At 40.5% G+C, this 26,043-nt stretch overlaps 1 protein-coding gene across 20 annotated transcripts in view; it reads right to left on the bottom strand.

Moving 5' to 3' along the window:
* The window catches only part of RHBDD1 (rhomboid domain containing 1), a 125,101-nt gene extending 107,620 nt beyond the window's left edge, over positions 1 to 17,481 (bottom strand). Inside the window, exons 1-3 of one of the 20 annotated variants that reach the window (XM_072796460.1) lie at positions 17,331 to 17,481; positions 16,656 to 16,799; positions 2,294 to 2,481 (exon numbers count right to left, since the gene is read on the bottom strand). The gene's annotated coding sequence lies outside the window, so the exon portion shown is untranslated. Of the gene's footprint in view, positions 1 to 2,293; positions 2,482 to 5,426; positions 5,522 to 12,538; positions 12,699 to 13,937; positions 14,094 to 16,655; positions 16,800 to 16,879; positions 17,116 to 17,281 lie in introns of those variants that run through there. The other 19 variants (XM_072796466.1, XM_072796477.1, XM_072796456.1 and 16 more) reach the window with 19 other exon arrangements.
* Between the last annotated feature and the right edge of the window lie 8,562 nt (positions 17,482 to 26,043).

Raw genomic sequence — 26,043 nt, 5'->3', positions numbered from 1 at the left:
CTATCCTGTGGATTCTTAACAATATTCAGGAAGTGATAAGATTCAGAGTGCTTAGTGTGAAGGTTCAATCAACTTCATCTAAGAGACAATATGGTGCAATAGAAAGTCCACAAGGTTACACAGAAGACATCAGCTTCCATCCTGGCCCCACCATTAAGAAAGTAGATAGAGGGACACCTGGGTGACTCAGCAGTTGAGCATCTTCCTCCTGCCCAAGGCAGGATCCTGGAGTCGGGGATCGAGTCCCACATCAGGCTCCCTGCATGGACCCTGCTTCTCCCTCTGCCTATGTCTCTGCCTCTCTCTTTTTGTGTCCCTCATGAAAAAATAAAATCTTAAAAAAAATAAAAAGAGGGCAGAAAGGCCGAATATGCAAAAGATAAAACAAGAAAACAAAAAGCCACCGACACTACTACAACAAAAACCAAGTGTTCCTACTTCACTAAGGACTGACTGGGGATGGGAAAGGCTTCATCCAGGGCTGAAGGTGTTGGCACTCATGGATTATCGTGATGGGTTACTGGGTCCCTGCCCTGCCCTCACTGTCTACCACAGCTTGGCGCTCCTCTACTGTTGCGTCTGACTCAGTGATCTTGGTTACAGAGATACTCTTGAAGTAGTACTTGGGCTGGGGCTGCGGAACTGGGCCAAGCCCTTCTAGGAACCAGAAAACCAATATCATTGTCTTCTTTGGCCCTATAATGAGGTCACATGTCATCAAACCTGTTGAAAAGTCTCTGGTTTGGGGAATAATGAGCTGGCTTCCCATAAAGGCAACACACTCTGGAAAGAACTGCAGATTTAGGAAATGCTTTAAGTTAGTTTCAACAACAATAACAACAGAAGAGCTATGTGTGTCAGTTTATTTATACAGAGCAGAGGAAATTAAGATTCATGATACATTCCAAGGACCCAGGGATTTTGTCAAAGTGAAAGGAAAAGACAAAGCCTTGGTAGTGCTAAGCAATATGCTGGGGATTCCCTCAGCAATTTGAAAACTTTAGGTAAAAAGCATAAAGAAGATTAAAATGAACCAGAGAAACTATTCTCGGTGAGATGGCACTTCTTCTCCCAGTTCCGCCAGCTGTTCTCGTTCTGCTCATCCTAGGTCTGCTCACTGCTTTGGGGGTCCTCAATGTTCAAGAACACCAACTTCTGGAATGGTCCATTTCTTTGGGCTGAGTTGGATCATTAAGTTGCCTTGTGGTACATAAAGCTCAGAAAGTTTGAGTCTAGTCACAAGACAGAACTATCTTCCCCAAACACAGAGACTGATATACAGATGGAGCAAGAGACACAGAGATGCACACAGAGAAATCCATCATTAGCCATCAACAAACAACATACTGACCATCTATCACAGGGGAGGCAGAGTTACTAGGCTCAGAGAAAGAAAAAGACGAAGTGTGTATATATAGCTTTCTTGTTTCAAGTGAGTTAAGAGGTTGCTCTGGGGTGCCTGGGTGGAGCAGTCAATTGATGTCGAACTGTTGGTTTCACCTCGGGTCATGATCTTGGGGTCATGGGACCGAGCCCTGAGTTGGGCTCCAAGCTCAGTGTGGAGTCTGCTTGAGATTCTCTCTCCCTCTCCCTCTGCCCCACCCCCTGCCCCACTCTCTCTAAAATAAATAAATCTTAAAAAAAAAAAAAAAAAAAGGGAGAGTTGCTCTGATTATTCCCTGCATAATGAGGCAGGTAACTGTGTTTCACCCCCAGGGGGTGATCAAAGATGTAGATTTAGTGAAACACAAAATAGTTCCACAGAATAATCCTACTTTTGTTCTATCATGGTCTCAGCAGAAGAGTCTGACTAGATGATTCTGTAGTAAGGAGGAGTCCCAATACGCACAGATACTTTTACTCCTTTACTACTGCACATTTGCTAGATGGCTTTCAAACATTTTTCACTGGAATCAGGGAGAGCCATTCAGAAAATCACACATACACACACATACAGAGTCTCTTACATCACCTTGCCTTGGATTTCTCAGGGATAAGATCATCAGGAAAGGTCCCCTCCACTATAACCCGCCCAGAATGTGCAAGACCAGGATGGTAGCCCCTTAGAAGAAAAATCAGGCCTTGTTCCTCTCTGTACTTCCCCAAGTCTGGGAAAAACACCAATGTGCAAAAGTCTAGATGAGGTGGGGGCCTTCTGATTTCATAAATCCAACCCCAGCAACCACGAAAAGGAAGAAATTCATTTGTGCTTCTTTGTAACAACAGAACAAGAGACCCTGCTAAGAGCCTCCCCTGAAGCCCCTGTAATTGTTAGACTTAAAACACTAAGTACCTGACTTATTTTCTGTTACTCTTCTATGCCTAGTTTCCTGATCAGGTCATGCTTGTCTCGAGGTCTTTGCTCAGCAAAAGCAGTGATTACGATGGCTGCAGTGGATCAGATCACCCAACTATTCTGTTTATGAGCTGTCTTAGTTACCTTGAGCAAATTCTCTTCAATCCATGCTTTGGTTTCCCCACCTGTAAAAGGAGTTGGTATGAGGATTTAATTGGCATACTCTGGATGATTAGAGCAATTTGTTTTGGTATTATTATGCACTGGGCTTCGCCCAGAAGCAGACATTGAAACAAGGGTCTCTGTGCAAGTAATTTATTTGGGAGGTGACACGCTTGGAAAATATAATTTGGGACACAAATGACTAGCAGGGGAGTGGGAAAACAAAACAGGGAAGGCAAAGCAGCCACAAATGTATGCATTATCAAGCAAGCCATCATGATGGGTGCCTGGGGCTTAATCTCACTGGGAAATCTGAGAGCTAGTACAGATATGCCCCAATGCTATCTATCCCTCAAAGGGCTAAGGGTCTGCCTTAACTCCCTGTCACTTGTGGCTTGCCACAGCAGGCAAACCAAATGACAGGGGCCAGAGAAAACACTCAGGCAAAGACCTACAGGTCTTGGAGGTTAGAAATCTGTCAGAAGGCATGAAGGGGATGTGGGCAGGGCCCTACTAGCATCACTCCCTGACCCAACACACATTCCCTCTCTCTCCTCCCAACCCATTAGTTTCTCCTCAACTGCAGAACCCAGCTCTTGTGCAGGCTCCTCACTACACTCCCTGACCACAGTGCTAATGTCCCACAACGCTCTCTGAATAGATGGCACACCACTGTCAATAGGATGTCACCAGACCCTATTATCATGTCCTCCAAACTGCATGTTTTCAGTGTCTTGGGGTTTGAGAGCACACACTCTGGAGTCCAAACTGGTCCCACTGATTGGCTTTAGGATCAAGTGCTGTGTGAACTATGCAAGTCACCTAAACTAAGCCTCAGCTTCTTGCTATGAAAATGGGGAAGTAATAACAGCTAAACACAATCCTGGGATTCTTGTAAAGGTTAAATGGATGAAAACATCGAAGTGATTACAATAATGCCAAGTACACAGCAAGCACTCATTAAATCTCAGCTATTGCTTTAATGACTTAAACAGAAATACTCATTTTCTCCCAACTGAGTTTTTCTAAAATGCAAGTCTACAATTACACTTCTTACTAGTTCATCTTTGGGAGGACTGCTCTCAAACCTTACATCTGCCTAATATCTGATGGGAGTTAATTTGTAGATCACAACCCAGAGATGGCAGGCTGTGCCAGTGGTCCGGCCCACATCACAAACCTAAACCTCATTCCATTTGCACTTATGAGAAAGGCCTTGCTGTTAAGGAAACCTAGACACCAATACGAATCCTCCATCTTTGGCTCTAGCTAGCTTATCTTACTCTAGAAAACAGGACCTGTCATCCTCAGAAGGAAATCCCCCACCCCCTAGCCAACTATGCTGTTTCCACACTGCCTCTTCTAATATCCTATAACTTTCACCCTTACTCAAAATCTCCAGGGAAGAGTACTCCATTGCTTGATGGGCACGCATCCACATCCCACCCCAAATCAATGGACTGTTTCCCTTTGGATAAAGACTCCAAACTCATTACCAAATTGTTTATTTCACATGTCCCATTTAATCCTCTAAACTTTATGAAACAGGTGTTATTACTTCCCCATTTTATAGATGAGCAGAAATTGTAACCATGATAAAACCTGGCTCCAGAGTCTCTGTTCTTCAAATGACGAACAAGTCAGATTTTTCTCTGCAGAAAAGTTGAGTTTTTTTAACACCCAAGGTAGTCTATACTTAGACTTCAGCAAGTCACTGAAATTACCATTTAAATGGTCCTACTAGTTACTACCTTCAGTTGGCTCAGTTCCAGGTAAGCTAACTGCAGGGGAGGAGAATATGCCACCAAAACATGTCATGTGGTATAAACTTTTTTTTTTTTTTTTTTTTTTTTTTTTGCAGAAGGCAATTGAGAGGCAGCAGTTATAAGTTCTTTGCCCTCCCCTATTTACCTACAAGTAGGACATGAAATTATGTGTCCCCCTCCCTATCTACCAGGAAGGACAAAGTTAATTACTAGACAACCTTTGATCTGGCACCCGTGGAATCTACATAAACTTTACTAACTAACCCATATCCAGTAGTTCCCCCACATATCTGCCTCCTATAGAAAGTCAGTCTTTCTCCTTTGTCTTGTCACTTCTCCAAAAAATGTACTTCTCTTTTGTAAAGATGCTATATAAGACCAAGTTCTAACCATCGTTTTGAGTTAATCATCTCTGTGTACTCCCAAGTGTAGGTATCACATGCATGCTAATAAAGTTGTTTTCCTCTTGTTGATCTGTCTTTTGTTAGTCTGGGTTACAGGGCTCCCAACTGGAGAACCCAGGAGCACAGAAGGGAAAAGAAATTTTTCCTCTCCTACATGAACTTGGCTACGATTCTGAGCCTCTTCAAAGTTGGGAGTGACAATTTGCCTTATGTCCTCAGTTCTCTGATGGATCTAAGAAATCTTGATTTTCAGTTTGTTCAGCTTCTGTCCTGTTGTAAGGTCAAGGGAGACAACTTCCAAACTCTTTACATGTCAGAGCTGAAACAAGAAGTCACCGCACGTTTGATAAGAGATACGATACCTTAACCACCAAAAAAATTAGGAAGGACATAACCTCAATCTAAAGAACAGTCTAACAGTCTTTCCCAAGAAAGGGTGGTTGGTGGCTTCCATTACACATGTCAAAATGTATACATATTTTGAAAATGTTTCAAATACAGAAAATCTTACTAAAGAAAACTTTAACAAATCTAATCATTTTCTTGATACAAGTCAACTTGTAGATCTGTATTTAAGACAGTAGTACAAAGTAACATTCAATTATCTCACCTCTTTTGGTAATTACCAATAAAAGCCAATAAAAGAATAGCCAATAAAAGAATAAAAAACCAATTTTAAGAATCGAGTTAAAAACAAAAGAGTAACAACCCACATGTAATTTTTTCTCATTTTGGAATATATACCCTATACAAACAGGCTGAGAAACAAAAGCCTCCATGCATTCTCTGACTTCTTACCACAAGACTCTGGAAAGTGTGGGTCCACGGGAGGGAGACGTATGAAGTGTACCCTCTGTGGCATTCTTTCACATATGGCTCCCCACGTCCTGTCCCATAAAGTAAGGTTTAATCTGAGAATGAAGCCACAGAGAGAGAAAAATATCTTTTCTACCTTTTAAGAATTGCTGGAATAAAGGATCACTATCCTGACTTTTAGCCTTGTGCTTTGCCAACTCTCCAAGAGCTGCCTGGTCACATCATGTCACTTTGCCTTTGAATAGTGGTTCTTGTAGAATGCACCTCATATTATTAAAAGCCTTGACAGCGGCCTCACCCAAAGGACTGTCACATAGGAATCATCTTCACATTATATAATCAAACTTACTATTCCTTGTGCAAAATCCCATCAGAACTAGGAAAAACTTAATTTCTCCTACTAAATGAAAATGCTTTCTTCTGCTAAAAACCACTCAGCCATTTGGTTGTTCATCCCCTCTTTACTTGTGTTTTGTGTCATTTCTATACCCAACACTTTTTGGAAATAGGCAAATAATGTACAAATATGTGACAATTATCAAAATGTTAAATCAGTCCAATCCAGAATATCTTAATGACGCTTCCTCACTTGCAGCAGGCTTTGTTTTTTTGTTTTTTAAGATTTTATTTATTTATTCATGAGAGGCAGAGAGAGAGAGAGAGAGAGAGAGAGAAAGAGAGGCAGAGACACAGGCAGAGGGAGAAGCAGGCTCCATGGAGGGAGCCTGACGTGGGACTCGATCCCGGGTCTCCAGGATCAGACCCTGGGCTGAAGGCGGTGCTAAACAGCTAAGCCACTCGGGTGGCCCCGCAGCAGGTTTGAAAGACAAAAAGTGAATAAGAGAAGGGAAGATTTCTTAGAAATATCTTTGTTAGAAGTATCTAAGATATTTCACAGCATGCATGTGCTGTTGGCATAAATGCTTGAACTACATTAGAGAAATATAAGTTAATTAGTGTGGTCAGTTCTGCTACAGTGCTTGTTTTGTAACAAGCAAATTTGTTCAAATGCAATTAATGTATCAGAGAACAACTGGAGCATAATGCAAATTTCCCATTTGATTATGTGCAATTTCATCTGCAAGAAACATTAGGTGAGAGCAGAAAACTGCACCCAGCTGAGGCAAGCTACACAGAAAGTCACCAAATGCACACATTTGTATACCTCAAACATCTACCAGCTACCTATGTTTAGAGAATAGGAGTTACACCCACTCCTATCTACAGTCACAACTTACCTCCCAACTCCAGATAATCCTTATTCTAGCACTTGACAATAATTCACAAGCTGCAATCCTCTGACAGCCACTTTCACAAGCAAAGCTCAGGAATTTTGGAAGGCAACGTGTCGTATTTATTATAGTATTTATGTATTTCTTAACCACTTAATGTGTAACTGTGCTATTTTGTTAGGTTCTTTTTTTTGTTTGTTTGTTTTTAACGTAGCACTAATAAAATTTTGTGTTTTACTCCTGCCATGATTTGCACCATAAGCTCAGTGGTTTTATTGCATGATTTTGCACAGGATGGTGATTTCAGGAATGCCCACGTCCCATCCTAGCAGAGCTGACTGTAAAGCTAGTGTGAAGTGTCTGAGAGGCAGGGCAGCTAACCTAAGAACTGCTGCTTCTCAGTCAATATTAGCCCACTTCACTCCACATTTCACTCCTACAATCCTACCTTTTAACCAAACTCACCGAAGTTAGATGCTCCCATCACCCAAAGATGTGGAATACTGTATGCCCTGACCTTTCTCGGACAAATTAGAGTAAGAGAGGACAAACTCTCTCTTAACCTATCAAATATGCCCCTCTCTTTCCCCTTGATATCTTCACTACCAAAAGTGATTTTACCTTCCTTCACATGGAACTTAAAATCAAGATTCCTTTAATTTTGGCATTTGTTTACTTAACCACATGTCTTTAAGGTACCAGGGTTTATCTCTGATTAAAATTACTCAAGGAAATAGACCACATTTGTGTTTGGCCAGATGCTTTCAGTGAGAGAAATCGGTTATAATAACACTGTTCGAGTGTACCAATTTCAGCAAAGAAGGGAAGAGGTAAAGCTGAAACCCAAGATCAGAGGCTCTGACAATACATGCAGCTCAATGAAAAAAACTGCATTTACATGCATTGTGCGTGTTTCACTTCTAGACAGCATACAAGGTCAAACCACTAACTGTCAGTGACAATACACTTACAAACTTCTGGTCAATTACCTGGTTAATAACAAAAGGCAAGGCTATGACATCATTACAGTTATAATTAATTTACACAGATCGGCTCCCAGTTAATCAAATACATCTTTTAAAACCGTTTAATTATTTTTCACCTAGAAAGCAACACTCAGCTTTGCTAAATGAAAAGCAATCTTGCTGAATTCAACATGAAAGGCTGTCAGGCTACTCTCAGACATAAAGGACAAAAGGCTTCACAGGGCACACCACTGCAAGGTAGGAGCACTCACAGCAAGCAGAAGCAGCACAAGGTGATGGCTAATAGAACACGTTTGAACAGTTTCCGAACATAAAGAAGTTGTCAAGAAATGGGATAAACAGATAGGCTGTGGGAAAAGAAACGTCCCAATGCTTTTTGTCAAAAACATACATGGGGCCAGCAATGTTAATGTATGTAGTATTATACACTAGTTAAGGGCATGGTCTTTGCTAAGAACTCTACAATATGCCTTAGAAAATTTGGCTGCCAGTTTCTCACCTGTAAAAAGACAATGAGGCAGGCTCATTTGGTTTTGCAAGGATCAAATGAGATTACATACATAAAATCTTAAGTTAGTTAATAATAGGGTTTTTCATCCATATAAACAAGTGAATTAAAATAAGACCTAAGATTAAGGATTTTAAATAGCTTTAAAGTATTTTTACAACTTAGTAACCAATTAGCATTTTTCTGGGCTTTCTATGATCCATTATTTTTAAACTGCATCATATGATTCAGGCACACATACATTTTAAAAGCAATATGATGGGGTATGCGGAAGGCCCATGAAAACAGAAATCATTTTCAATTAAAATAAATTTTATAATAAAGTTTCAAACCAGAGCTTCTGTCAACATTGCCTGATAATTTGAGAATTTAATGAGCCTCCACTTTAGGATTAAAAAAAAGTCTCACTATGTCAGATGACAAAATTTTTATTTTTTTCTACCTTTTTAGAGTGTTAGGGTCTTAACAGAAATGATTACCTTTATACATGAAAAATGAAACTACAGGGTTTTGTATATAATCTTGACTTTTGCTCCATGGTGAAGTGAATTAGTGCCAACTCCAATTCTGATCCATCACCACTTATGATTTCCAATATCAATCATGAGCCAGTTCCTTCTCTCACAGACTACATGTCTTAGTGTAATGAGGGCTCATTAAGTTTCTCCAACTGACAGCCCTTCAGACACAGGTCCTTCACCAGGAGACACATGGGAAGCAGCAATGCTAGCATCCACCAGTACTCCCTTCAAGAAGATTCAAGTAATTCCACGTTCACTTTTGCTCCACACCAGAGTTCTTTGTATATTTGCCTAAAGTCAAGGAAAAAGTGAGAGCCATCCCGCTCCCCCTCATGTAGTCTCTGTGTAAGAATGGTTAGTGAATTATTTATGTGACTGAAATCCTCCCAGCACAAGAACTAGTCGAGAGGGAGAAGAGCGTGCCTGACTTCAGAGATGTTGTTTATGTTCCCACAAAGCACATGGGACATCCACTAACTGTTGGATGGTGGGAGCAGCATGGAGTTTTGGCCTTCCCAGCCAGCAACAATACCTCATTCCTTTAGGAACGGGAAGCTGCCTCCCACCCTCCCTGGATATGGTCCTGGGAAGACCAACAATCAAGGGTGCCCTTTCTCACACTGATTCAAGGGTGACAGCAACCAGAGTAAAACTTGTGCAGGGACCCTAGGACCAACAACATCTGGAATTGATAATGAGAGCTTTAAGTAAAAAAACGGTTCAAGTTCACCAAGTCTACCAAACCCCTGACAGCTCACCTAGCTAGTTTCCAAGGGTGGTTGGTTGGTTAGTTTTCTATCAATTCTCCGAGCTTATCCATAGACTTCCAATAAATGTCTTGCTCTTCAATAAGCTACCTAGATACCACAGTTAACTTACTTTCTGTTGTTTTCAAAGAACACTACCTAAAACACTACATCTGCCAAGAGCTGGCAAGCAGATCCTACTCTATTACAAGCAGCACTAACTCTCACCATCTCCTGGTACAGCACTCTAGCCTATGGAAGAACCAAATCATGGTGCGTGTATAAGTGGTATCTCAAATGTCGGCTAAGTCCATGCTATTGTTAGAGAAAAAAGAGAGCACCCAGCTAAGGATGTGAGCACAAAAGCAACTTCGTCATACATAAGGAAAAGTCCTCTTAAAACCACGTACTAGTGTCTAAATTTGAACACTAGATGAGGGCAGCCCGGGTGGCTCAGCGGTTTAGCACCGCCTTTGGCCCAGGGAGTGATCCTGGAGACTCAGGATCGAGTCCCACGTCGGGCTCCCTGCATGGAGCCTGCTTCTCCCTCTGCCTGTGTCTCTGCCTCTCTCTCTCTCTCTCTCTCTCTCTTTCTCTCTCCCTGTTTCTCATGAATAAATAAATAAAATCTTAAAAAAGTAATAATAATAATGAACACTAGATGAAGAATGTAATCATAAAATGAAAAAATGGATGGTCTAAATTTGTCTTATTTATATAAGGTCGATGTTTTAAAAGAATACATCTAATTATTGATTTTCAAAACATACTCCTTGCCTTTGTTCTTCACTGAAAACTACTCTCCACATTTAATAAAATGTTATCACTTGATGAACGCTTCTGACTAGAACTTTGAGACAATGAATCATTTAGTTTCACCAACCAATAAAAAAAAAAAAAAAAGGAAAGAAGGAAGAAAGAAACAGAGTAAGAGGCTTCTTCAACCTGATAGCCTTCAGGAAGGAGGATCAGGGAATTATCCTGCATGTGTTTCTGTGGCTTTACTGCTTTGTCCCCATCTTGTAATTCATTAACAGACATAAATCATCACATTTCTCTAATTATGAGCCTGGAGAAGGAAACCAATAAATGTGAAACTATAGCAGTAAAAGCATTATGCAGATAATTTTATACCTCACTGTCTGTATTCCTTCATTTAATAAATATTTGAGTGCCTATGAAGGGAGAGGTACTGTCCTTTCAGGCAACAACAGCCTAGAGAGCAGAAATACAAACAGAGACATGGTGCGATAAAGAATGAAAAAAGGAATGCATATAAAGGTGTGAGAAATGTTTGGAAAATAGCAAAAATAAGTTTTAAGGTTTTGTATGTGGGGTAGGGTAAAGAAAGAAAATAGTGGGCAGGCATTTTCCTGTGGGCTATACAGAGGAAGAGGAAATGATCCACGAAACTCAGAATCAAAATAAATAAAAGGATTTGTCATCATTTGGGGGACACAATAGCTACAAGCTAAAAATCTGGAAAGCCAAAGGTCCCTTATTAATACAAAATTAACATACCTTGAAAGAAACTAGTAAATCTAGAATACTCTGGTAGGAAGGGACTACATGGGCAGTATGTACAGTATTTATTACTACATTGGTTCAAACATAGAATCAAATCGATTCATTACAAAGACATGATTGCAAATGGCTGGTATTTGTAACATAAAAAAATATATAGCAAAGTTTCCTTCGTGTTGCTCAAGTGAATTCCTCAAGGAAAACAAATCCAAAATTAGAAGTAGCTGTCAACACACACAAACACACCCCCTATATTATTTATATAAGGCTGAAGTCATTGTAATATGTAGATAAATTTCATTCATAACTATCCTGATATGCTGACTCTGAATTAAAAATGCATAAGCAAGTTTACTCCATGCAGAAACAGCTTCTGGTATAATGAGAACATTTCTGGAACTGAAGCCAGATTTGGGGTCAAATATGGATGCCATCATTTACTAGTATGTGGCCTTGGGCAAATGATATAATCAATCCTGCTGAGCTTGTCCTGCTTCTTTATCCATAGATGAGAAAAATTCCACTTACTTACTGGAGTCATTGTGAAGAATAAATGAAATAGCATATTATGTGAAAGCACGTAGCACACTCCCAAAGTTTGTTTTCCAATCTCCCTTCCTCTCCATAAAGTAATGAGCCTTTCCCCCCATGGAACTAGACTTTATTGCTTTATAATTATGATGTGCATGTAACAATGTCCAAGAAACTAGATGGTAAAATAAAACCAACACGCAAACCTGAATGCACACATTGTTAGTTGACTATCAACTAGATCCCAAAGGGCTCTTATACAGCTCTTGTACACTATCTATTGCTTCCCAGAAATTTGACACATTTTCTTTTCTGAATACAGCCAAAATTATCCCACAGGCTTTGAAATATCACCATCATGATGTTGCACAGAGCAGCTGGCTGATTGAAAGTGACTCCCCCTCCCCCACATTCCAGCTGTCACCAGGAAACCCTCCTCAGTGTGTGAAAAAAGACAATGTGATATTACTACTATCCCTATTAATAATGATCTAACAAATACTTGGCATTTGAGATTACTTTTCTTATGAAAGCTCACTATTAACTAAAAATTAACTTTAAGAAAAGCCCTTTACCATACAAATTGCAAACCAGCTGCTTTCATACAACAAAAAACAGAGGGACGGTAAACACAAGTAATATATTTCCACTGACTTGTTGTTTCTTTTTCCTGGAGTCATCTGTAATGCTAAACAACAGCCAGTTAAAATATTAAATAGCTTTAACAGTGATACAGCTGTCATGGCCTAAGAGGGATCAAAAAAAAAAAAACTGACATGATTTCTCAAAAAGCATGCACAGACTCCTATTTTTTGTAAAATGTGGGTCAGACTGAAGGCTGCATCTTTTCCTTTTTTTTTTTTTTTTTTAATAATCCCATTCCTCTGCATGAGAAGTTATATATACATTTGACATTGCTGAAAACCCTCGGAATGGTCTTCAGAACAAGTCTGTGAATCCTACTCACAATAATCCTTAATGCATGACTTTTCAGATATGTAACTGCCTCTTGAGGATTTCTATCCCACAGATGAAGAGTTACACACCCAGTGCCCTGGTCTCCAGGGTTCCATTGACGTGCCTTGGAGCATCACTGCAGAAAGTTCAAGATGAGCACCAGCAAGCAGAACTGTGCCCTTTAACATCTCTTAAAGCCTCTCAGCTCCTGAGCTTTTCAGGTAAGATTCTGCTGAAGAGGGTTCCCTGCTAGAAAAAAAAAAAAAAAAAAAAAAAACCTAAGGATCACTGCTTGAAGAACTGAAGCATAAAAGGAAATCTAGGTTTTTAAAGTATCATTTCTATCCTTTACATGTTTTTTTAAAAGAATGTTTAGGGGGTGCCTGGGTGGCTCAGTTGGTTAAGTGTCAGATTCTTGAGTTCTGCTCAGGTCAGGATCTCATGATTGTGAAATCGAGCCCTGTTGTCAGGCTCCCTGCTCCGCATGGACTCTCCTGGATTCTATCTCTCCCTCTCTCTCTCTCCCACTCCCTCCTTGCTTGCTCACTCACTTTCTCTCAAATAAATAAAATCTTAACAATAAATAAATAAAAAGAATGTTTAGGGGTGCCTGGGTAGCACAGCTGGTTGAGCATCCAGCTCTTGGCTTCAGCTCAGGGTCATGAGACTGAGCCCAGTGTTTGGGTCCATACCCGAAGTGGAGCCTGCTTGAGGTTCTCTCTCCCTCTCCTGCTCATGCTCCCTTTCTATCTAAAATAAATAGATCTTGGGACACCTGGGTGGCTCAGCAGTTGAGCATCTGTCTCCGGCTCAGGGTGTGATCCCAGGATCCGGGTTCAAGTCCCACATTCAACTCCTTGAGGGAAGCCTGCTTCTCCCTCTGTCTGTGTCTCTGCCTCTTTTCTGTGTCTCACATGAATAAATAAAAAAAAATCTTTAAAAATAAATAAATATTAAAAAAAGAATGTTTATATATGTGTGCATGTATATAACTTTACATAAATGTACAGATTTATCCCCATCTCCATATTATAACGCATTGCCAAGTAAACAAAAGTATGACCTGGTATGACTCTTTTCAAGTATTTTCCATGCTCATACATTCATGTTTTATATATATACGAAAAAATGACATGAAATATTTCATTTTTTAAATAATGGAACATAATGCATAGTGCATGTTTTCAATGAAGTCTCACCTCCTAGAATAGTGTCCCCTCTATAGCAGACTGTTGTGGTAAACCAAATGAAGATACTTAAATATTAATTACCCCCTGACCTTGCCCTTTCAGTAAACACCCAGAACAATTTTATGGAAGTTTGCTCCATTACAGTGATAAAATCGAAGATAGTGTTTTTCTACCAGGTTTTAGAGTTTTAACTTTTTCCATGTGTGTGCTTTCTCTCAAAATAATGTGAAAGTTCTGACTCTTCGGGATTTTACCACTTAAAAGGAAAAGTAGCGCAGTTAGGCGATAACAAAATTACCTCATTTATAAAAGTAGGATGAAGAAATGAATGCAGTAAGGTTATTTGTGGAGTGATAACTACTTTCTTCCCCCTGTCCAACTGCAGCATTTATTGGGTCTCTCCGCCTTCACGTGGTAGACAGGCTTTGCACTTTATTTCATTTAATTCAATGTCCTGAAGGAGGAGCAAGCACACCATGACTCCTACTTTAAAGAGGAAATTAAGGCCAAGGGGATGTTACTTTGTCTAATGAACCCAATAAGGGAGGGTTCAAAGCAAGGTCTGACCAAAACCACTGCTAGAGACCTGCCTCTCTGACACAGAGAACAAGAAAATTATTTAGGACCCTTGGAAAATGAATGTTTCATGATGGGACAGTGCTAATTTGATGGTAGTATTAACAAAATTATTTATAGAAGCTAATATGCAAAGTGACTCATGTTTATCTGAAAACTCTCACCCACAGTATACAAGAGTCATAGTGTGGCTCAGGAACAGTGTGCCCTAATCAAAGTGACATGTTGTTTAAGCCATGGTGTGGCAATGACCTTTTCAACATTGGAATGAGTCTAGGTCTTATGGCAACTGCTTCAAATCCTACATTTTTCTTTTCTTCCCACCACCCTGGCCCCCTGAAAAGGGAAGGGAAAAGTTGTAAGTAAACACTGCAACTGGCAATCTGAAAAAAAAACAGCAGGTGAAAGGCACTGCCAACTTAGCTGCTGCAATGCTTCCAAAAAACAGATGTATAGGGAACAGTTATGACAAGGCGACGTTGGCTTCCTGGACCTATGTGACACATGGGGAAGAAAGATAAGGATGGCAACATCTTCAGCTTGGGCTTCTGCACGCCAAGTCATTAACACCCTCAGCTTTATGGCTAAGGCTTATCTCTGGTTATCCCCCCTACTTTGTTACCAAGGCCTGGGTCAAAAGGTATAATTAAGCTGAAAAAACCAAAAGACCAAAGAATTAAAAACTATTCTTTAACACAATTATTTAGGTCTTTCTTAAAAATACTATAGTTCCAGGGGTCCTGGCTGGCTCAGCCAGTAGAGCCTGAGACTCTTGATCCTCAGAGTGGTGAGTTCAAGCCCCACATTGGGCATAGAGCCTTCTTATCCATTCATCTTTCGATGGACACTGAGGCTCCTTCCACAGTTTGGCTATTGTGGACATTGCTGCTAGAAACATCGGGGTGCAGGTGTCCCGGCGTATAAGGGAAGGGAGAAGAAATGTGTGGGGAAATATCAGAAAGGGAGACAGAACAGAAAGACTCCTAACTCCGGGATACGAACTAGGGTGGTGGAAGGGGAGGCGGGTGGGGGTGGGGGTGAATGGGTGACAGGCACTGAGGGGGGGGGGCACTTGACGGGATGAGCACTGGGTGTTATTCTGTATGTTGGTAAATTGAACACCAATAAAAAATAAATTTATTATAAATAAATAAATAAATAAATGTTAAAAAGAAAAACAAAACAAAATAAAACTATTTCTTTCAAAAAATAAAAATACTACAGGCCCAATACGGTGGTATTAGCACACACTGCTATAACTTTCAATGGAATATCCTGATCCAACAATCTTGATTATACAAACTATACAACTAGAATCCAGAAATAAACAAGTAAAATGCCCTCTAAGGCATGGTCACAATATTCATGCACTGCAACTCACATCCAACCTGGTGAAAACCCTTCCAGCACAATCCAGGTACTTAACTCTATGCAGTTCCAACAAGCTATTAAATAATATCTCATCTTCGAATGTTTTCTTATGTGTGCTAGTGTTAAATTTATTTCCCCTGTATTTTCACACTGAATATTTACAGCCCTATAAAGGCGCCTTTAAATAACCTGTCCAAGGCCATACACCTAGGAAAGGCTTCACCGCGATCCACATTCCATTCTGTGATTTCTCCTCCTTATAAACACAGCAGTAATTCACAACATTAGCTCCCAAGTGCACGGGGATCATGTGGAAGTCTTGTTAAAATAGATTTGATTCATTTAAGTCTGGGATAAGACCCCCCCCCCCCAACCAAAAAAAAAAAAAAAAATTCGCATCTCCAGCGAAGTTCCCAGGTGATGCCGATGCTAGCAGTCCTGGGACAATTAGGAACGGTATTGCTATTCTTCTTTATAAAACTACTTGCTTCCCCCAAGCTGGCACTTGAGTAGCAAATTAGAAGTCTTTAGACTTTTTTTTAAAAGATTTTACTTACTTATTCATGAGAGAGAGAGAGAGAGAGGCAGAGACACAGGCAGAGGGAGAAGCAGGCTCCATGCAGGGAGCCCGACGTGAGTGAGACTCGATCCCGGGTGTCCAGTTTCACGCCCTGGGCTGAAGGCAGGTGCTAAACCTAGCTGAGCCACCCGGGCTGCCCAGAAGTCTTTAGATTTAAGGGCACTTGGGTGGCTCAGTGGTTGAGCATCTATCTTTGGGGCTCAGGTCCCGATCTCGGGGACCTGGGATCTTTGGCTCAGGTCCTGATCTCGGGGACCTGAGATCGAGTCCCGCTTCACGCCTTGCCTCTGCCCATCTCTCTGGGTCTCTCATGAGTCAATAAAATCTTAAAAAAAAAAATAATAATAATAATTCTTTAGATGTATAGTTTGGTGGAATTGACTAAATAAATAGATGCCAGACATTACACTTTCAAGAAGCAACTGCCAAGAACTAAAATAAAAAAAAATAAATAAAAAAATAAAAAAGGCAGGACAGCCCAGCCGTCACCGAGTTTCCTGCAGAGGCCCACCGCACTCCGCGACTGAATCGTGACAATGCCCATTAATTCCTTCTAACAGCCATCGCGAGTCTTCAAAAGTCCGTGCGCGGTTTGGAAGAGGGAAGGCATGTGGTCCGTTTCTGGACGGGCTTCTAAGGCGGGACGAGAACACGGGGTTAAATGCACGGGCGGGCGGGCGGGCTTCCCATCCCCCCACTAAGGGGAGCCCCACCTCTTGCATCAGGGTCGCGCGGGCCGCAGCCTGCCCAGGGCAGCGGAGTTACTCTTCCAGCACCTCAAAGTGCAAGTTGCTGCTGATGCAACCTCACTTTCCACGTCCTGCTCTCGGACGGAATCTTCTACGGCTCCCAGCGAGCCCCCTCGCCGCCCCCATCCTCTGAGCACGTCGTTCCCCTCACGGTCGGCCCCACGGAGACACCCGGGTGCGGCCCGCGGGGCCCCCGCTCCACTGGCCTCCGGAAGCACCCGCCCGGCCCTCGGACTTGCCCCGGGGCGCCGGGGATGCGGCAGCGCGCCTCCAACCCGGCCCCCGGCCCGGCCCCGCCCGCCCCCGGCAGGTGCCGCCCGGCGCCCCGCCTCCCCTCCCCGCCCGGCGCCGCCGCCCGAGACGCACCGGGCAGCACCGACGACGCGAGGGGCCCCAAACAGACGCGGAAACTCACGCTCTCTACGGCCCGCCTGCGTCCCCACGTCTTGGCGCGTGTGTGCGTCATCACGCACGGGCGCCGGATACGGAGCGCTCCAAGTCCCCGGGGCCTGCGGGGCGGGGCGGTGGTGACGTGGCCGGCGCAGCGGGGCTTGCAGGGCGGGGATTGGAGGGGGACGTAAAGTGGGCGGGCCGGGCTCCCTCCGCGCATGCGCAGGTGCGCGCCCGCGCTCCGCTCCCCGCTGCTGGCTGGGCGTGCGCCCCGCGTGCGGCGACGGCGGTGGCTCTCGGGAGGTTCCCGCGCGGCGCGGTGTGCGGAGCCTGTACCATCCCCGAGCGACACGCGGATAAAATTCCTTCGTGCCGTAGATGTTGGTCGCCTACGCACGCGTGAAGCCAAGGAGCGGCGTGGGACTGGACGTGGGGACGAGCGGAGAGGACCCGCTGCGGCCAAGGAGCCGGCCTTCCGGTTGCATCTGCGCCGCGAGGTCCTGCTGCTGCGCGGGGCGCTGGCGGAGCCCGGGTTGCAAAGCAGGCCCTGCAAACGGGGTCGTGGGTGTGCTGCTCACTCCCCAACGCTTAGGCTGCAGCCCGCGTTTATTGGTCCGTTTGCCCGTTTAAGGGCTTCGGGTGTGAAGCTTTGCAGCGGAGGTATCCCTTTGATGCTATTTTAATTAGAGCCGGTGCTTCTACCGTGAAACAGGTTTTCTGTCCAGTCGGAGTCCGGCTAAGTTAAATGCGGTAATGCTGTCCATTTACACCCTGCAATAGGAGGAAGCTATCCTACTAGCCTGTACGGTGTGGAATTTTCTGGTAACAAGGAGGAAGACAACGCATTTTTCACGGAGGAATCCAAATGCAGGTGGTCGTACGCTGTTCTGTGTGTATTGGAAGTTGTGGCAGCTGTGTTTAGCGAGGCTACGGAAAAACTGCCCGAATCAGAAGAGTTTTGATGGTCTTTTGTTACCGGTTACTGCAAGGACTCTCCGTGGAAATGTTCATTTTGGAGTTTGAGATTTCAGTGAAAATTTGGCTCACGTACCGGGGACCGTAACAGATTTTTCTAGTGAGAGAAAAGATTCTTAGGAAAATGCAAGCATATATTCTTTGAGTCTTACAAGTTATCCCTTTCTTCTGAAAGCAATATGCTGATCAGAAAGCTTGGCTGATGATGAGAAACTGCCTTCCTCGAAAGCCAACTGAAGGAGGATGAGGAGTAGATGAATTGCATATAGAAGTATTTTATATACTTTTCTGCAAAAAAAAAAAAAAAAAAAAACAAAAACGTAGTTCTTCAAAAAGAAGAGGTCTCCATTTATCCTTCTGATCATGATCATGTGCATCAATTCAATTAATACCAATCCCATCTTCAGTTCCCTCACATCTCTTACATCTTCCTATAATTGCATCATTTTTCTTGTTCTTATCTTAATCCATCAAATACGGAAGTAATTTTAAGGGAGCCAAAGTTAAGAAGTCCCAAGATTAGAGTAATCTCAAAAATGTTATATAGAGAGGTTAAGAATATACTTAGGCAAATACGTTCCATTTCAGATATTATCAGTGAAAAATTTCATAGACACTTAAGAGGACAGAAAAAGTCTATCTTTTTAAAAATGACCTTTTTTTGTCCTATATGATTCAGCGGACCAGAACTTTAATTCCTTTTGAAATCATGTTGTATACTTGCATCCTATCTAAATTGGCAAACATCATTTAGATAATAATTGTACATCTTAAACATTAACATGAGACAGTCCTGCGTCCTTTCACTGCGGTAGGGCTTTCATAACAAATAGAACAAAATACAAAGATTCAGTCCCAGAAGAAGACCTTTAACATTAAATTTATATAGTCATTACATTACTTTGTAAGATGATTCCTAAACACTCAAAGTACTCATCTTAATCATGAGAAAAAGCAGCATTGTACACATTGCATATAATATTCCAGACCCATCTAATGATCTGAACAATTTTCTAATTTTATAAAAGGTTTAAGAGCAGCAATACCTGGGATTAAGCCATTTGATGCAAATGACTGTTCCTAAAATGTGGTCCCTGCACACAAATAGAGGAGTTGCGGTAACAGCCTTTGTACAGTTCATAAATCTAGGATGGGAACTGGCAGGAAAGCAGATGAGTCATTTTCAGCTTCAAAGCCTGGCCTGAAGAGAGAAGACGCCAAGCAACAACACCATGAGCAAATAACACAACTGCATTATTTTTTTTTTTTAAAGAGGAGCTTGTTTGGTATCCAATTGCTTTTAATGGAGCATTTAGTGTTATACCCAACACTACCAAAAGATGTATAAAACTTGTCAAGGAATTTATAGCTTATTATGAAAAAGCTTGCAAATAAATTCAAGAACAATTTAAGAACCATAAAAATAAGTACAAAATTGCATCATGTATTATGATGATAAGACCAACAATTAAATAGTGCTAAACCATGCAAACAGTAACCTTGAGAAATTTGCAATGGCTTTGCTGATAATCTAACATAATAGACTTTAAGACAAATACTTCTAAAGACACATGTCATACAGAGTCAATACATCAAGAAGATATAACAGTTAGAAATGTACATGTGTCCACCAACAGAACCCTAAATACATGAAGCAAAAATGGTTAGAGTTGAATGGAAAAATAGACAATAATAGTTTGATACTTCTATATCCTATTCTCAATGGGTAGAGGGTGTAGACAGAAAGCCACTAAGGATGTAGAAGCCTTGAACGACACTACCAACCTGATACATATATAGATCTTAATGATCACAAGATTTATATTCTTTTTAAGTATATCCTTCAGGATAGTCAATATGCTAGGTCATAAAACAAGTGTCAATAAATTTAAAAGGATTGGGATCACATTCTATAATGGAACCATATCCTATGGCTACAATGAAATTAGAAATAAACAATAGGAAAAAAAAAAACAGAAAATCTCCAAATATTTGGAAATTAAATCACTCAAGAGCCAAAGAAGTCACAAAGGAAATTAGGAAATATTTTTAACTGAATGTAAATGAAAACACTGAGTTTTGGGAGGCAGCCAAAACAGTGATTTGAAGGGTATTTACTACTTTAAACACCTATATTAGAAAAGAGAATGGATTTTAATAATCTAGACTCTCATCTTAAGAACTAGGAAAATAAGAGCAACTCAATAAACCCATAGCAAGCAAGTGGGAGGGAATATTGTTCCTATTAGAAACCAGTGAAACAGAAGAGAAAAATAAAATGAAAATAAAAACTGGCTCTTTGAAAAGTTCAATAAAATTGTCAAAACTTTATTTGGTAGCCCACCCCACCCCTGCAAAAAAGAGAAGACACAGATTGCCAACATTAGGAATGAAACCAAAAAAAAAAAAAAGGAATGAAAGCAGTATATCACTCCCCACCCTTCCAAAATTTTAAAAGGCTATGCCAACAAATTGGACAATGTAGTTGAGTTGGACAAATGCCTACAAAGATACAAACTGCCAAAACTGAATCAAGAAAACAGAAAATCTGGAGTTTGCATTCATGTCCTAGGGCTACCACAACAAAGTACCACAAACTGGGTGGCTTAAACAACGGAAATTTATGTCTCATATTTCTGGAAGCCAGAAGTGCAAGACTGAGGTAGCAGCAGGGACACACTTGCTCTGAAACCTGTAGGAGAGAATCCTTCCTTGACTGTGTTCTAATGGTTTGCTGGCAGTCCAAAGCCCTACATGGCTTGCAACTGCATCACATCTGTCTCCACCTCCATCACCACATGGCCTTTTCCCTTCATGTACCAGTTTCCCCTTCTTATTAGGACACTAGGAATCCCATCCCCAGTATGACCTTACCTTGACTAGTTACATCTGCAATGGCCTGTTGCCAAATAATACATTCTGAGGTACTGGAGGTTAGGACTTAAACATAGCTCTTTGGGTGATTGCAATTCAACCCATAACAGATGTGTAACAAGTAAAATTATTATAGTTGGCCCTTGGGCAACATGAGTGTGAACTGTATGGGTCCACATATATAAAGATTTTTTTTTCTGATAGAGTACTGTAAATAAATTTTTCTTATGATTTTCTTAAGATCATTTTTTTCTCTAGCTTTATAGCAAGAATACAGTATGCAATACTTATACAAACTATGTATTAATCCCTGTTTGTGTTACTGGTAAGGCTTCTGGTCAACACAGACTCTCAGTAGTTTTGGGAGAGTCAAAAGTTATGGATTTTAACTGTGCAGGGGGTTTGGTGCCACTAACTCCCATGGTGTTAGAGAGTTGACTGTACATTAAAATCCTTCTACAGGAACACTCTGCTGGCTGTCAGAAGATCATGTGACTCTTGATCTTGGGGTTGTAAGTTTGAGTCCCCATGTTGGGTGTAGAAATTACTTTAAAATGAAATCTAAAAAGAAATTAAACTAAAATCTTTCTACAAAGAAAAGCCCAGGCCCAAATGGATTCACTGGTGAATTCAAATACTTAAGTAGAAGCAATGCAATACAAAACATAAGAGAAAATCTCTGCACTTTTAGGTTAGGTGAACACTTCTTAGCTATGAAGCCAAAAGCCCAAAATGAAAGGAAAAAAAAAACTGATAAGCTGGATGGCCTCAAATTTTTTAAATATTTGCTTTTTGAAAAGACATCATTAAGAAAATGAAAATCAAGCTACAGATTAAAAGAAAATGTTTTGTATCTTATAAGGATTTGTATCTGGTTATTTAAAGTACTCATAACTCAAAAGGAAAATAAGCTATTCAATTAAAAAATGAGCGAAAAATCTGAACAGATCCTTCACCAAGGAGGATGTAAGAATAGCTAAAAACCATTAAAATATTCCCAACATCATTAGTCATTAGGAGAAAGCCAATTAAAACTATTGCAGAGCCCCTGGAGTGACAATACTAAAGAAGACAAGCAACTATGTACAGAAACTGGAAACTATGTACAGCACTGGTTTACTGCTGGTGGGAATGTAAAATGGTGTGGCCATTTTGGAAAATAGGTATATTTTTAAAAGTTAAACATACATTTATGATACAACCCAGCAATTCCACTGTTAAGAATCTACCTAAGAGAAATGAAACATGTCCACAAAAGACTTGACTGCAAATTTCACAGCAATATTATTCATAATAGCTAAAACCTGCAAACAATCCAAATGCTTATCAACTATCATTGGATAAAGCAATAAAGATACAAACTACAGATTCATCCTACAACATGGATAAACCTCAAAAGCAGTATGCTGAGAGAAAGCAGACCCAAAATATTATATATTTAGAATTCTATTCATATGATTTTCCCAGAAAAGACCAATCTCTCCAGACATGAAACAGATCAGTGATTGACTGGGACTGGATGTGAGAGTTGGGTTAACAAAATGGACGGGAGGGAACTTTGGGGGATAATGAAATGCTCTAAGACTGGATTGTGAAGATGATTTTCCAGCTTTATAAATGTATTAGGGGCACCTGGACGGCTCAGTGGTTGAGAGATTGCCTCCGGCTCAGATCTCAAGTCGTGATCCCAGAGTTCTGGGATCAAGTCCTGCATCTGGAGCCTGCTTCTCCCTCTGCCTGTGTCTCTGCCTCTCTCTGTGTCTCTCATGAATAAATAAATAAAAACTTTAAAAATTAAATAAATAAAAATTACATAGGGACACTATACACATACAACGGGTGAATTTTATGGTATGTAAATTCCATCTCAACGAAGCTGTTTAAAGAGAAAGGATAACTAGTCTGTTGACACATGGGGCCAGTTATCTACAAGACCTAGTAAAGACTAGGCATGGCAAACTACACAGGTCCTACCCATCCACATGCTATGTTCAGGGCATTATTCTTGAGTCAGGGGATACCAATCAGATGCAGATGCCATTCTCTAGGAACTTCTAGTCCTAAAAAGGAGCCAAGGGATCTATGTAAATTTCAAAGAAGCCACATAGAAATTGCTAACTGTTCCTACTAATGTGTAAGTCAATTAATTTGGAACTTCAAAGGAAGCGAATATTAAAAGCAGCTGGAGAGATGAGGGAGTGCTTTGTGGAGCTGACATTTGAATAGTATCCTGGATACGAAGTAGGATTGGACCCATGAGCATGAATGGAATGGAACATTCTAAACCAAAAAGAGAACAATAAAATAACAATATTATGAGGGGGGCTCCTGGGTGGTTCAGTTGGTTAAGTGTCTGCCTTGGGTTCATGTCATGTTCCCAGGGTCCTGGGATACAGCCCTACAATGGGGGGGAAGGACGGGTCCCTGCTCAGCAGGGAGCCAGCTTCTCCCTCTGCCTACCACTCCCCCTGCTTAAACATTCTCCTCCTCTCTCTCTCTGTCAAATAAATAAAATCTTTTTTAAAAAGAACAATATTGTGAGAAATCATTAGGGTGATTTATTCTTTATGTATTATTTGAACCAGGGCATTATTTTGATCAGTAGTAACAGATGAAATGGGTATGTCATGATGTCCAATATTCTTGGTGTATGAGCATTACAATGTAGATGCTGGACTAAACAGGATGGAGAATTTATTTAGAAGAATATTGGGAAAGGATAGGTATAGATAATGGATGTAAGATAGAGAATGTGAAATCTTCTTGAAAAAAAAACTAATAATAAAAATATAGTCAATTAACATGTTTTAGAAATTCTTATAATGATCTTGTCTTTGAGTCTTTATGTGGAAAAGTGTGCTTTGGAATTCAAATGTTTTTTTTTTATTGGTTAAAAAGAAGAATGTAGAATTAGGGATCTATCATGATTGAGTTTACTCTACCGCCAATGAGAAAATTTCTTGTGGTAAGAAGGTATACTAAAACTACAAATAACAATGGACTCGCCATAGGTCTGTGATGGTTAATTATCCTGACATTATAATGGACATTATTGTAATTGCATATGAATTTTCACTAATCAACTCTCAAATAGTCTACTATAACTGAGAAGAGCTGATAACACTAAAATAATTCATATTACTTTGCAGGTATTTTAATGCTTAAACTCCTGCCCGTAGATCAGTCACTTCCTGATTTCCAATCATACCATAAACAGATAATTTTGTTTCTTCTATTGGGGCATTAAACCTATACAACTTCATTCTCTCTTCCTCTATTGTCTAATTTTTTTGTCTAAGAAGTAATCCCCTCCCTCCATAAATGATGAATGAATAAACCTTAATTTCCTTGTCCCTACCCCAGTAACCACTAGAGAACAGGAATATAACATGAAATCTGTTAGTCAAAGGTTTTCTCTTGGGACTTGGATTCTTAGGGGATCTGGAAATGGTAGGAGGCCATCCTCGTCTCAGCACCAGGAATGACAGTGCTTTAGTGGAAGAGCGGGAGGCTGAGTACTCTTTAAAACAACTTCAGTATGACTATCTCAAGATACCCCAAACTTTGGGGCACCTGCGTGGCTCAGTTCGTTTAGTGGTTGAGCATCAGATTCTTGGTTTTGGCTGGGGTCATGATCTTGGGGTTGTGGGATTGTGCCCTATGCCTGGCTCCTCAGTCAGCATGGAGTCTGCTTGTCCCTCTCCCTCTTCCACTGGCTCTTCCCCTGCTCTTTCTCTCTTTCTCTCTCTTAAAAAAAAAAAAAAAAAAAAAAAAAGATACCCTGAACTTTAACTCAACCCTTTATCTACTCTTGCTAAGACCTTCAGATACAGATTTTATTTTCTCACAACTCAATATTATTTTGGTAAATCGTAAAATTGTTTTCTTAATCTAACATCCTACAAAATTACCACTATTACCACCACTATGACCTCTACTTGTGAAGTAAGTTATTGCATTTGATTATCAAAGTGCCTGTTACACAATAAATACACAATACATGTTCACTGTTATTATAACTACTATTAGCTACCACTGCTGAGTGTCTGTCACATGTCAGGCACCTCTATTTTAAAAATGAGGAGGGATGCCTGGGTGGCTCAGTAGTTTGAGTGTCCCACTCTTGGTTTTGGCTCAGGTCATGATCTCAGGGTCCTAAGGTCGACCCCATGTCAGGCTCCACACTCAGCAGGAATCTGTTTGAGATTCTCTCCCTCTTCCTCTGCCTCTCCTCCCAATGGTGTGTGCTCTCTCTTTCTCTCAAATCAATCAATCAATCAATCAATCAATCAATCTTTAAAAATAATGATAATAAAGCAAAATGAGGAAACAGAGGGTCAGAGAATCTAAGCAATTTATCAAAGCTCACATACCTAGTGGGTAGAAGGGATGATGAATCAAACTTTCTAATACATTATTTCTACTTTTAAATATTAAATATCCAGTTCTGGTCACCAGATACAGAATAACACATGTAAGAGGTAATTTTGTTTTTATTCATGGACATGGTTAAAGCTTTCATGGTTTCATTATCTAAACCGTTAAAAATGGAAATAACCATTCACTATCCACTTCAGAATTAATTTTGAATGATTGTATTTCTTTCAATTTTCCATATTTTTCTACTTTGAAAAGTAGTTTTTCTATTATTTTGAAGAAATCTTCCTGAATCTGGTTTTCACTCATTATGACTATTATCTAAAAATTAAATTGGGTTTATAGATGTTCCATTATTTGTATATTTAATAGTAGAATATTGTTTGAAAGTTCCTGTTTCTTTCAAACAACGAATCCTTAAAAAGTAATTTATTTTAATAATTATTTTTAATAGTGTTTTTCTTTTACATCTGCAAATGCCCCTTCTGTTTTTATATCAACTGAAACCCTGA

The sequence above is a fragment of the Canis lupus genome, chromosome 24 (assembly GCF_048164855.1).
Source record: "Canis lupus baileyi chromosome 24, mCanLup2.hap1, whole genome shotgun sequence".
Taxonomy (NCBI): domain Eukaryota; kingdom Metazoa; phylum Chordata; class Mammalia; order Carnivora; family Canidae; genus Canis; species Canis lupus.
Note: the sequence above shows the minus strand (reverse complement) of the source record. Positions and strands in the feature narration are given on the sequence as shown.